Below are 10,141 nucleotides of genomic sequence, written 5' to 3' on the forward strand. Positions count from 1 at the left end.
ATCCTCCCCTTTACCTGATAATAGTGAAAATGTTTCGCTGCTGACACACTTTTGCAATGTTACTTCTAAATGAACTTTTTTTCAAAAACCACATTGTGCAAGAAGGATCGAATCAGCAGTAGCAGAAAATTACTTGTTGCTCATGTCATTTATTTAAAAAAGAGGCACGTTTGACATTCATTGTGGCCCATGTGGTATGGGTGAAGATTTTTCGCACTGTTCCGTAGGCAGCCGTGATCGTATAGTGGTTAGTACTCTGCGTTGTGGTCGCAGCAACCCCGGTTCGAATCCGGGTCACGGCAGCAGTCGGGATTTGCCAGTGTTTTCAGGTGATCTCAAATGTCTTTTGGCATGTAATGTGTATGAGACTAGACAGCTTCATCTGAGATTCTTGCGTGAAGTAGATGGTTTGGGACAACACCAGTAATGTTGCCTGGTCCTCCGCTGTGGACCCTCAGAAGAATCAGCCGATTGTATAAAAGCAGTTATACATGGAATCTCCAAATGAGCACCCTCACAGGGCTAGTGGCGCAATGGACAACGCGTCTGACTACGAATCAGAAGATTCCAGGTTCGACTCCTGGCTAGCTCGCAGCATTATTCAATTTGTCATGGCTGAATTTGAAAAACATCCTCCCCTTTACCTGATTATAGTGAAAATGTTTCGCTGCTGACACACTTTTGCAATGTTACTTCTAAATGAACTTTTTTTCAAAAACCACATTGTGCAAGAAGGATCGAATCAGCAGTAGCAGAAGATTACTCGTTGCTCATGTCATTTATTTAAAAAAGAGGCACGTTTGACATTCATTGTGGCCCATGTGGTATGGGTGAAGATATTTCGCACCATCACGTAGGCAGCCGTGATCGTATAGTGGTTAGTACTCTGCATTGTGGTCGCAGCAACCCCGGTTCGAAATCCGGGTCACGGCAGCAGTCGGGATTTGCCAGTGTTTTCAGGTGATCTCAAATGTCTTTTGTAATGTGTATGAGACTAGACAGCTTCATCTGAGATACTTGCGTGAAGTAGATGTTTTGGGACAACACCAGTAATGTTGCCTGGTCCTCCGCTGTGGACACTCAGAAAAATCAGCCGATTGTATAAAAGGCAGTTACACATGGAATCTCCAACTGAGCACCCTCACAGGGCTAGTGGCGCAATGGACAACGCGTCTGACTACGAATCAGAAGATTCCAGGTTCGACTCCTGGCTAGCTCGCAGCATTATTCAATTTGTCATGGCTGAATTTGAAAAACATCCTCCCCTTTACCTGATAATAGTGAAAATGTTTCGCTGCTGACACACTTTTGCAATGTTACTTCTAAATGAACTTTTTTTCAAAAACCACATTGTGCAAGAAGGATCGAATCAGCAGTAGCAGAAAATTACTTGTTGCTCATGTCATTTATTTAAAAAAGAGGCACGTTTGACATTCATTGTGGCCCATGTGGTATGGGTGAAGATTTTTCGCACCGTTCCGTAGGCAGCCGTGATCGTATAGTGGTTAGTACTCTGCGTTGTGGTCGCAGCAACCCCGGTTCGAATCCGGGTCACGGCAGCAGTCGGGATTTGCCAGTGTTTTCAGGTGATCTCAAATGTCTTTTGGCATGTAATGTGTATGAGACTAGACAGCTTCATCTGAGATTCTTGCGTGAAGTAGATGGTTTGGGACAACACCAGTAATGTTGCCTGGTCCTCCGCTGTGGACCCTCAGAAGAATCAGCCGATTGTATAAAAGCAGTTATACATGGAATCTCCAAATGAGCACCCTCACAGGGCTAGTGGCGCAATGGACAACGCGTCTGACTACGAATCAGAAGATTCCAGGTTCGACTCCTGGCTAGCTTGCAGCATTATTCAATTTGTCATGGCTGAATTTGAAAAACATCCTCCCCTTTACCTGATTATAGTGAAAATGTTTCGCTGCTGACACACTTTTGCAATGTTACTTCTAAATGAACTTTTTTTCAAAAACCACATTGTGCAAGAAGGATCGAATCAGCAGTAGCAGAAAATTACTCGTTGCTCATGTCATTTATTTAAAAAAGAGGCACGTTTGACATTCATTGTGGCCCATGTGGTATGGGTGAAGATTTTTCGCACCGTTCCGTAGGCAGCCGTGATCGTATAGTGGTTAGTACTCTGCGTTGTGGTCGCAGCAACCCCTGTTCGAATCCGGGTCACGGCAGCAGTCGGGATTTGCCAGTGTTTTCAGGTGATCTCAAATGTCTTTTGGCATGTAATGTGTATGAGACTAGACAGCTTCATCTGAGATTCTTGCGTGAAGTAGATGGTTTGGGACAACACCAGTAATGTTGCCTGGTCCTCCGCTGTGGACCCTCAGAAGAATCAGCCGATTGTATAAAAGCAGTTATACATGGAATCTCCAAATGAGCACCCTCACAGGGCTAGTGGCGCAATGGACAACGCGTCTGACTACGAATCAGAAGATTCCAGGTTCGACTCCTGGCTAGCTCGCAGCATTATTCAATTTGTCATGGCTGAATTTGAAAAACATCCTCCCCTTTACCTGATTATAGTGAAAATGTTTCGCTGCTGACACACTTTTGCAATGTTACTTCTAAATGAACTTTTTTTCAAAAACCACATTGTGCAAGAAGGATCGAATCAGCAGTAGCAGAAAATTACTCGTTGCTCATGTCATTTATTTAAAAAAGAGGCACGTTTGACATTCATTGTGGCCCATGTGGTATGGGTGAAGATTTTTCTCACCGTTCCGTAGGCAGCCGTGATCGTATAGTGGTTAGTACTCTGCGTTGTGGTCGCAGAAACCCCGGTTCGAATCCGGGTCACGGCAGCAGTCGGGATTTGCCAGTGTTTTCAGGTGATCTCAAATGTCTTTTGGCATGTAATGTGTATGAGACTAGACAGCTTCATCTGAGATTCTTGCGTGAAGTAGATGTTTTGGGACAACACCAGTAATGTTGCCTGGTCCTCCGCTGTGGACACTCAGAAAAATCAGCCAATTGTATAAAAGGCAGTTACACATGGAATCTCCAACTGAGCACCCTCACAGGGCTAGTGGCGCAATGGACAACGCGTCTGACTACGAATCAGAAGATTCCAGGTTTGACTCCTAGCTAGCTCGCAGCATTATTCAATTTGTCATGGCTGAATTTGAAAAACATCCTCCCCTTTACCTGATAATAGTGAAAATGTTTCGCTGCTGACACACTTTTGCAATGTTACTTCTAAATGAACTTTTTTTCAAAAACCACATTGTGCAAGAAGGATCAAATCAGCAGTAGCAGAAAATTACTTGTTGCTCATGTCATTTATTTAAAAAAGAGGCACGTTTGACATTCATTGTGGCCCATGTGGTATGGGTGAAGATTTTACGCACCATTCCGTAGGCAGCCGTGATCGTATAGTGGTTAGTACTCTGCGTTGTGGTCGCAGCAACCCCGGTTCGAATCCGGGTCACGGCAGCAGTCGGGATTTGCCAGTGTTTTCAGGTGATCTCAAATGTCTTTTGGCATGTAATGTGTATGAGACTAGACAGCTTCATCTGAGATTCTTGCGTGAAGTAGATGGTTTGGGACAACACCAGTAATGTTGCCTGGTCCTCCGCTGTGGACCCTCAGAAGAATCAGCCGATTGTATAAAAGCAGTTATACATGGAATCTCCAAATGAGCACCCTCACAGGGCTAGTGGCGCAATGGACAACGCGTCTGACTACGAATCAGAAGATTCCAGGTTCGACTCCTAGCTAGCTCGCAGCATTATTCAATTTGTCATGGCTGAATTTGAAAAACATCCTCCCCTTTACCTGATAATAGTGAAAATGTTTTGCTGCTGACACACTTTTGCAATGTTACTTCTAAATGAACTTTTTTTCAAAAACCACATTGTGCAAGAAGGATCGAATCAGCAGTAGCAGAAAATTACTCGTTGCTCTTGTCATTTATTTAAAAAAGAGGCACGTTTGACATTCATTGTGGCCCATGTGGTATGGGTGAAGATATTTCGCACCATTACGTAGGCAGCCGTGATCGTATAGAGGTTAGTACTCTGCGTTGTGGTCGCAGCAACCCCGGTTCGAATCCGGGTCACGGCAGCAGTCGGGATTTGCCAGTGTTTTCAGGTGATCTCAAATGTCTTTTGTAATGTGTATGAGACTAGACAGCTTCATCTGAGATTCTTGCGTGAAGTAGATGTTTTGGGACAACACCAGTAATGTTGCCTGGTCCTCCGCTGTGGACACTCAGAAAAATCAGCCGATTGTATAAAAGGCAGTTACACATGGAATCTCCAACTGAGCACCCTCACAGGGCTAGTGGCGCAATGGACAACGCGTCTGACTACGAATCAGAAGATTCCAGGTTCGACTCCTGGCTAGCTCGCAGCATTATTCAATTTGTCATGGCTGAATTTGAAAAACATCCTCCCCTTTACCTGATAATAGTGAAAATGTTTCGCTGCTGACACACTTTTGCAATGTTACTTCTAAATGAACTTTTTTTCAAAAACCACATTGTGCAAGAAGGATCGAATCAGCAGTAGCAGAAAATTACTTGTTGCTCATGTCATTTATTTAAAAAAGAGGCACGTTTGACATTCATTGTGGCCCATGTGGTATGGGTGAAGATTTTTCGCACTGTTCCGTAGGCAGCCGTGATCGTATAGTGGTTAGTACTCTGCGTTGTGGTCGCAGCAACCCCGGTTCGAATCCGGGTCACGGCAGCAGTCGGGATTTGCCAGTGTTTTCAGGTGATCTCAAATGTCTTTTGGCATGTAATGTGTATGAGACTAGACAGCTTCATCTGAGATTCTTGCGTGAAGTAGATGGTTTGGGACAACACCAGTAATGTTGCCTGGTCCTCCGCTGTGGACCCTCAGAAGAATCAGCCGATTGTATAAAAGCAGTTATACATGGAATCTCCAAATGAGCACCCTCACAGGGCTAGTGGCGCAATGGACAACGCGTCTGACTACGAATCAGAAGATTCCAGGTTCGACTCCTGGCTAGCTCGCAGCATTATTCAATTTGTCATGGCTGAATTTGAAAAACATCCTCCCCTTTACCTGATTATAGTGAAAATGTTTCGCTGCTGACACACTTTTGCAATGTTACTTCTAAATGAACTTTTTTTCAAAAACCACATTGTGCAAGAAGGATCGAATCAGCAGTAGCAGAAAATTACTCGTTGCTCATGTCATTTATTTAAAAAAGAGGCACGTTTGACATTCATTGTGGCCCATGTGGTATGGGTGAAGATTTTTCTCACCGTTCCGTAGGCAGCCGTGATCGTATAGTGGTTAGTACTCTGCGTTGTGGTCGCAGAAACCCCGGTTCGAATCCGGGTCACGGCAGCAGTCGGGATTTGCCAGTGTTTTCAGGTGATCTCAAATGTCTTTTGGCATGTAATGTGTATGAGACTAGACAGCTTCATCTGAGATTCTTGCGTGAAGTAGATGTTTTGGGACAACACCAGTAATGTTGCCTGGTCCTCCGCTGTGGACACTCAGAAAAATCAGCCAATTGTATAAAAGGCAGTTACACATGGAATCTCCAACTGAGCACCCTCACAGGGCTAGTGGCGCAATGGACAACGCGTCTGACTACGAATCAGAAGATTCCAGGTTTGACTCCTAGCTAGCTCGCAGCATTATTCAATTTGTCATGGCTGAATTTGAAAAACATCCTCCCCTTTACCTGATAATAGTGAAAATGTTTCGCTGCTGACACACTTTTGCAATGTTACTTCTAAATGAACTTTTTTTCAAAAACCACATTGTGCAAGAAGGATCAAATCAGCAGTAGCAGAAAATTACTTGTTGCTCATGTCATTTATTTAAAAAAGAGGCACGTTTGACATTCATTGTGGCCCATGTGGTATGGGTGAAGATTTTACGCACCATTCCGTAGGCAGCCGTGATCGTATAGTGGTTAGTACTCTGCGTTGTGGTCGCAGCAACCCCGGTTCGAATCCGGGTCACGGCAGCAGTCGGGATTTGCCAGTGTTTTCAGGTGATCTCAAATGTCTTTTGGCATGTAATGTGTATGAGACTAGACAGCTTCATCTGAGATTCTTGCGTGAAGTAGATGGTTTGGGACAACACCAGTAATGTTGCCTGGTCCTCCGCTGTGGACCCTCAGAAGAATCAGCCGATTGTATAAAAGCAGTTATACATGGAATCTCCAAATGAGCACCCTCACAGGGCTAGTGGCGCAATGGACAACGCGTCTGACTACGAATCAGAAGATTCCAGGTTCGACTCCTAGCTAGCTCGCAGCATTATTCAATTTGTCATGGCTGAATTTGAAAAACATCCTCCCCTTTACCTGATAATAGTGAAAATGTTTTGCTGCTGACACACTTTTGCAATGTTACTTCTAAATGAACTTTTTTTCAAAAACCACATTGTGCAAGAAGGATCGAATCAGCAGTAGCAGAAAATTACTCGTTGCTCTTGTCATTTATTTAAAAAAGAGGCACGTTTGACATTCATTGTGGCCCATGTGGTATGGGTGAAGATATTTCGCACCATTACGTAGGCAGCCGTGATCGTATAGAGGTTAGTACTCTGCGTTGTGGTCGCAGCAACCCCGGTTCGAATCCGGGTCACGGCAGCAGTCGGGATTTGCCAGTGTTTTCAGGTGATCTCAAATGTCTTTTGTAATGTGTATGAGACTAGACAGCTTCATCTGAGATTCTTGCGTGAAGTAGATGTTTTGGGACAACACCAGTAATGTTGCCTGGTCCTCCGCTGTGGACACTCAGAAAAATCAGCCGATTGTATAAAAGCAGTTACACATGGAATCTCCAACTGAGCACCCTCACAGGGCTAGTGGCGCAATGGACAACGCGTCTGACTACGAATCAGAAGATTCCAGGTTCGACTCCTGGCTAGCTCGCAGCATTATTCAATTTGTCAAGGCTGAATTTGAACAACATCCTCCCCTTTACCTGATAATAGTGAAAATGTTTCGCTGCTGACACACTTTTGCAATGTTACTTCTAAATGAACTTTTTTTCAAAAACCACATTGTGCAAGAAGGATCGAATCAGCAGTAGCAGAAGATTACTCGTTGCTCATGTCATTTATTTAAAAAAGAGGCACGTTTGACATTCATTGTGGCCCATGTGGTATGGGTGAAGATATTTCGCACCATCACGTAGGCAGCCGTGATCGTATAGTGGTTAGTACTCTGCGTTGTGGTCGCAGCAACCCCGGTTCGAAATCCGGGTCACGGCAGCAGTCGGGATTTGCCAGTGTTTTCAGGTGATCTCAAATGTCTTTTGTAATGTGTATGAGACTAGACAGCTTCATCTGAGATTCTTGCGTGAAGTAGATGTTTTGGGACAACACCAGTAATGTTGCCTGGTCCTCCGCTGTGGACACTCAGAAAAATCAGCCGATTGTATAAAAGGCAGTTACACATGGAATCTCCAACTGAGCACCCTCACAGGGCTAGTGGCGCAATGGACAACGCGTCTGACTACGAATCAGAAGATTCCAGGTTCGACTCCTGGCTAGCTCGCAGCTTTATTCAATTTGTCATGGCTGAATTCGAAAAACATCCTCCCCTTTACCTGATAATAGTGAAAATGTTTCGCTGCTGACACACTTTTGCAATGTTACTTCTAAATGAACTTTTTTTCAAAAACCACATTGTGCAAGAAGGATCGAATCAGCAGTAGCAGAAAATTACTTGTTGCTCATGTCATTTATTTAAAAAAGAGGCACGTTTGACATTCATTGTGGCCCATGTGGTATGGGTGAAGATTTTTCGCACCGTTCCGTAGGCAGCCGTGATCGTATAGTGGTTAGTACTCTGCGTTGTGGTCGCAGCAACCCCGGTTCGAATCCGGGTCACGGCAGCAGTCGGGATTTGCCAGTGTTTTCAGGTGATCTCAAATGTCTTTTGGCATGTAATGTGTATGAGACTAGACAGCTTCATCTGAGATTCTTGCGTGAAGTAGATGGTTTGGGACAACACCAGTAATGTTGCCTGGTCCTCCGCTGTGGACCCTCAGAAGAATCAGCCGATTGTATAAAAGCAGTTATACATGGAATCTCCAACTGAGCACCCTCACAGGGCTAGTGGCGCAATGGACAACGCGTCTGACTACGAATCAGAAGATTCCAGGTTCGACTCCTGGCTAGCTCGCAGCATTATTCAATTTGTCATGGCTGAATTTGAAAAACATCCTCCCCTTTACCTGATAATAGTGAAAATGTTTCGCTGCTGACACACTTTTGCAATGTTACTTCTAAATGAACTTTTTTTCAAAAACCACATTGTGCAAGAAGGATCGAATCAGCAGTAGCAGAAAATTACTCGTTGCTCATGTCATTTATTTAAAAAAGAGGCACGTTTGACATTCATTGTGGCCCATGTGGTATGGGTGAAGATTTTTCGCACCGTTCCGTAGGCAGCCGTGATCGTATAGTGGTTAGTACTCTGCGTTGTGGTCGCAGCAACCCCGGTTTGAATCCGGGTCACGGCAGCAGTCGGGATTTGCCAGTGTTTTCAGGTGATCTCAAATGTCTTTTGGCATGTAATGTGTATGAGACTAGACAGCTTCATCTGAGATTCTTGCGTGAAGTAGATGGTTTGGGACAACACCAGTAATGTTGCCTGGTCCTCTGCTGTGGACCCTCAGAAAAATCAGCCGATTGTATAAAAGCAGTTACACATGGAATCTCCAAATGAGCACCCTCACAGGGCTAGTGGTGCAATGGACAACGCGTCTGACTACGAATCAGAAGATTCCAGGTTCGACTCCTGGCTAGCTCGCAGCATTATTCAATTTGTCATGGCTGAATTTGAAAAACATCCTCCCCTTTACCTGATTATAGTGAAAATGTTTCGCTGCTGACACACTTTTGCAATGTTACTTCTAAATGAACTTTTTTTCAAAAACCACATTGTGCAAGAAGGATCGAATCAGCAGTAGCAGAAAATTACTCGTTGCTCTTGTCATTTATTTAAAAAAGAGGCACGTTTGACATTCATTGTGGCCCATGTGGTATGGGTTTTTTCGCACCATTCCGTAGGCAGCCGTGATCGTATAGTGGTTAGTACTCTGCGTTGTGGTCGCAGCAACCCCGGTTCGAATCCGGGTCACGGCAGCAGTCGGGATTTGCCAGTGTTTTCAGGTGATCTCAAATGTCTTTTGGCATGTAATGTGTATGAGACTAGACAGCTTCATCTGAGATTCTTGCGTGAAGTAGATGTTTTGGGACAACACCAGTAATGTTGCCTGGTCCTCCGCTGTGGAAATGATCATTCATCATTAACCTACAGTATGTTCACCTCAAACCCCATGCAGAAATAAGTGTGGCAAGGGGATTTACTAACAACTGAAGCTGTTGGGTCAATTTGAAATGCACTGTTAGCAGCTAATGGTGGCAAGTCTCCATCGGCCGTATGACCGGACTCATTGGCTGTGTCCCTCTCTTGCTCCAATGCAAACACATGAAGTTGACCGCAGGACTGCGATGTGAACACAGCACATTAGACAAATTGCCATGTTTGCATGTGGAGTGGACTGAACCAAATTTTAAGATGTCATCAGTGAAAACAAAATATCTGGTGAAATCCTTTCTGCACAATCCTGCAGGAATGTGCCACAGGGAAACCGTCTTGACTGGCAAGCAACACAATATCCCAGTTCTGTATTTCCTCGCAGATCCAAACTCACCCTGTTTTATTTTAGTCAACTGTTGTCACTTCATATCCCGGGGTTCAGTCTTTTTCCTGGCACGTAAGTACAAATTTACAGTACTGCACATACAGTAACCTGATTCTCATTTTGGTCACTTGACTATCTCTTTCTCCCTTGACCATACATACGACCCTGTGTCCATGCAGGTGTGTGCCCCGGCTATCTGATCCACCTTTCCTGTGCGACAGGATGGGATGAGGTCACAGCTATACACTCAAGAGACTCTGTGTGCCAAAAGCGGAAAGAGTGGTGGCTTAATCAGACCTTCCTTTCCCATGACCAAAATATTACTCGCTGGCCTTCACAATGGTTTTAACTCGCGCAAGCAAAGATCACTTGTTATTCACAGTTGAAAGTTTAAAAGTGAAAATCCGACAAATTCTATAATTGTTATTGCTGTCAGTACAATGAACATGTGTACTGTAATCCTACAATATATTC

At 44.3% G+C, this 10,141-nt stretch overlaps 26 non-coding genes across 26 annotated transcripts; all 26 read left to right on the top strand.

The window, feature by feature from the left end:
• Positions 1-230: 230 nt before the first annotated feature.
• trnah-gug (transfer RNA histidin (anticodon GUG)) lies at positions 231-302 on the top strand. Its single transcript has one exon. It is a non-coding gene; the product is annotated as a tRNA-His (tRNA).
• Positions 303-519: 217 nt separating this feature from the next.
• trnar-acg (transfer RNA arginine (anticodon ACG)) lies at positions 520-592 on the top strand. The gene has a single exon. It is a non-coding gene; the product is annotated as a tRNA-Arg (tRNA).
• A 554-nt stretch (positions 593-1,146) lies between these two features.
• trnar-acg (transfer RNA arginine (anticodon ACG)) lies at positions 1,147-1,219 on the top strand. Its single transcript has one exon. It is a non-coding gene; the product is annotated as a tRNA-Arg (tRNA).
• Positions 1,220-1,487: 268 nt separating this feature from the next.
• On the top strand, positions 1,488-1,559 carry trnah-gug (transfer RNA histidin (anticodon GUG)). The gene has a single exon. It is a non-coding gene; the product is annotated as a tRNA-His (tRNA).
• A 217-nt stretch (positions 1,560-1,776) lies between these two features.
• Positions 1,777-1,849, top strand: trnar-acg (transfer RNA arginine (anticodon ACG)). Its single transcript has one exon. It is a non-coding gene; the product is annotated as a tRNA-Arg (tRNA).
• A 557-nt stretch (positions 1,850-2,406) lies between these two features.
• On the top strand, positions 2,407-2,479 carry trnar-acg (transfer RNA arginine (anticodon ACG)). The gene has a single exon. It is a non-coding gene; the product is annotated as a tRNA-Arg (tRNA).
• Positions 2,480-2,747: 268 nt separating this feature from the next.
• Positions 2,748-2,819, top strand: trnah-gug (transfer RNA histidin (anticodon GUG)). Its single transcript has one exon. It is a non-coding gene; the product is annotated as a tRNA-His (tRNA).
• Positions 2,820-3,037: 218 nt separating this feature from the next.
• Positions 3,038-3,110, top strand: trnar-acg (transfer RNA arginine (anticodon ACG)). Its single transcript has one exon. It is a non-coding gene; the product is annotated as a tRNA-Arg (tRNA).
• Positions 3,111-3,378: 268 nt separating this feature from the next.
• trnah-gug (transfer RNA histidin (anticodon GUG)) lies at positions 3,379-3,450 on the top strand. Its single transcript has one exon. It is a non-coding gene; the product is annotated as a tRNA-His (tRNA).
• Positions 3,451-3,667: 217 nt separating this feature from the next.
• trnar-acg (transfer RNA arginine (anticodon ACG)) lies at positions 3,668-3,740 on the top strand. Its single transcript has one exon. It is a non-coding gene; the product is annotated as a tRNA-Arg (tRNA).
• A 268-nt stretch (positions 3,741-4,008) lies between these two features.
• trnah-gug (transfer RNA histidin (anticodon GUG)) lies at positions 4,009-4,080 on the top strand. Its single transcript has one exon. It is a non-coding gene; the product is annotated as a tRNA-His (tRNA).
• Positions 4,081-4,293: 213 nt separating this feature from the next.
• trnar-acg (transfer RNA arginine (anticodon ACG)) lies at positions 4,294-4,366 on the top strand. The gene has a single exon. It is a non-coding gene; the product is annotated as a tRNA-Arg (tRNA).
• A 268-nt stretch (positions 4,367-4,634) lies between these two features.
• On the top strand, positions 4,635-4,706 carry trnah-gug (transfer RNA histidin (anticodon GUG)). Its single transcript has one exon. It is a non-coding gene; the product is annotated as a tRNA-His (tRNA).
• A 217-nt stretch (positions 4,707-4,923) lies between these two features.
• Positions 4,924-4,996, top strand: trnar-acg (transfer RNA arginine (anticodon ACG)). The gene has a single exon. It is a non-coding gene; the product is annotated as a tRNA-Arg (tRNA).
• A 268-nt stretch (positions 4,997-5,264) lies between these two features.
• trnah-gug (transfer RNA histidin (anticodon GUG)) lies at positions 5,265-5,336 on the top strand. The gene has a single exon. It is a non-coding gene; the product is annotated as a tRNA-His (tRNA).
• Positions 5,337-5,554: 218 nt separating this feature from the next.
• On the top strand, positions 5,555-5,627 carry trnar-acg (transfer RNA arginine (anticodon ACG)). Its single transcript has one exon. It is a non-coding gene; the product is annotated as a tRNA-Arg (tRNA).
• Positions 5,628-5,895: 268 nt separating this feature from the next.
• On the top strand, positions 5,896-5,967 carry trnah-gug (transfer RNA histidin (anticodon GUG)). Its single transcript has one exon. It is a non-coding gene; the product is annotated as a tRNA-His (tRNA).
• Positions 5,968-6,184: 217 nt separating this feature from the next.
• On the top strand, positions 6,185-6,257 carry trnar-acg (transfer RNA arginine (anticodon ACG)). Its single transcript has one exon. It is a non-coding gene; the product is annotated as a tRNA-Arg (tRNA).
• A 268-nt stretch (positions 6,258-6,525) lies between these two features.
• Positions 6,526-6,597, top strand: trnah-gug (transfer RNA histidin (anticodon GUG)). The gene has a single exon. It is a non-coding gene; the product is annotated as a tRNA-His (tRNA).
• A 212-nt stretch (positions 6,598-6,809) lies between these two features.
• On the top strand, positions 6,810-6,882 carry trnar-acg (transfer RNA arginine (anticodon ACG)). The gene has a single exon. It is a non-coding gene; the product is annotated as a tRNA-Arg (tRNA).
• Positions 6,883-7,436: 554 nt separating this feature from the next.
• Positions 7,437-7,509, top strand: trnar-acg (transfer RNA arginine (anticodon ACG)). The gene has a single exon. It is a non-coding gene; the product is annotated as a tRNA-Arg (tRNA).
• A 268-nt stretch (positions 7,510-7,777) lies between these two features.
• On the top strand, positions 7,778-7,849 carry trnah-gug (transfer RNA histidin (anticodon GUG)). The gene has a single exon. It is a non-coding gene; the product is annotated as a tRNA-His (tRNA).
• A 217-nt stretch (positions 7,850-8,066) lies between these two features.
• trnar-acg (transfer RNA arginine (anticodon ACG)) lies at positions 8,067-8,139 on the top strand. Its single transcript has one exon. It is a non-coding gene; the product is annotated as a tRNA-Arg (tRNA).
• Positions 8,140-8,407: 268 nt separating this feature from the next.
• On the top strand, positions 8,408-8,479 carry trnah-gug (transfer RNA histidin (anticodon GUG)). Its single transcript has one exon. It is a non-coding gene; the product is annotated as a tRNA-His (tRNA).
• Positions 8,480-8,696: 217 nt separating this feature from the next.
• On the top strand, positions 8,697-8,769 carry trnar-acg (transfer RNA arginine (anticodon ACG)). The gene has a single exon. It is a non-coding gene; the product is annotated as a tRNA-Arg (tRNA).
• Positions 8,770-9,032: 263 nt separating this feature from the next.
• trnah-gug (transfer RNA histidin (anticodon GUG)) lies at positions 9,033-9,104 on the top strand. Its single transcript has one exon. It is a non-coding gene; the product is annotated as a tRNA-His (tRNA).
• The last annotated feature ends 1,037 nt before the right edge of the window (positions 9,105-10,141 follow it).

The sequence above is a fragment of the Pungitius pungitius genome, chromosome 16 (assembly GCF_949316345.1).
Source record: "Pungitius pungitius chromosome 16, fPunPun2.1, whole genome shotgun sequence".
Lineage (NCBI taxonomy): Eukaryota > Metazoa > Chordata > Actinopteri > Perciformes > Gasterosteidae > Pungitius > Pungitius pungitius.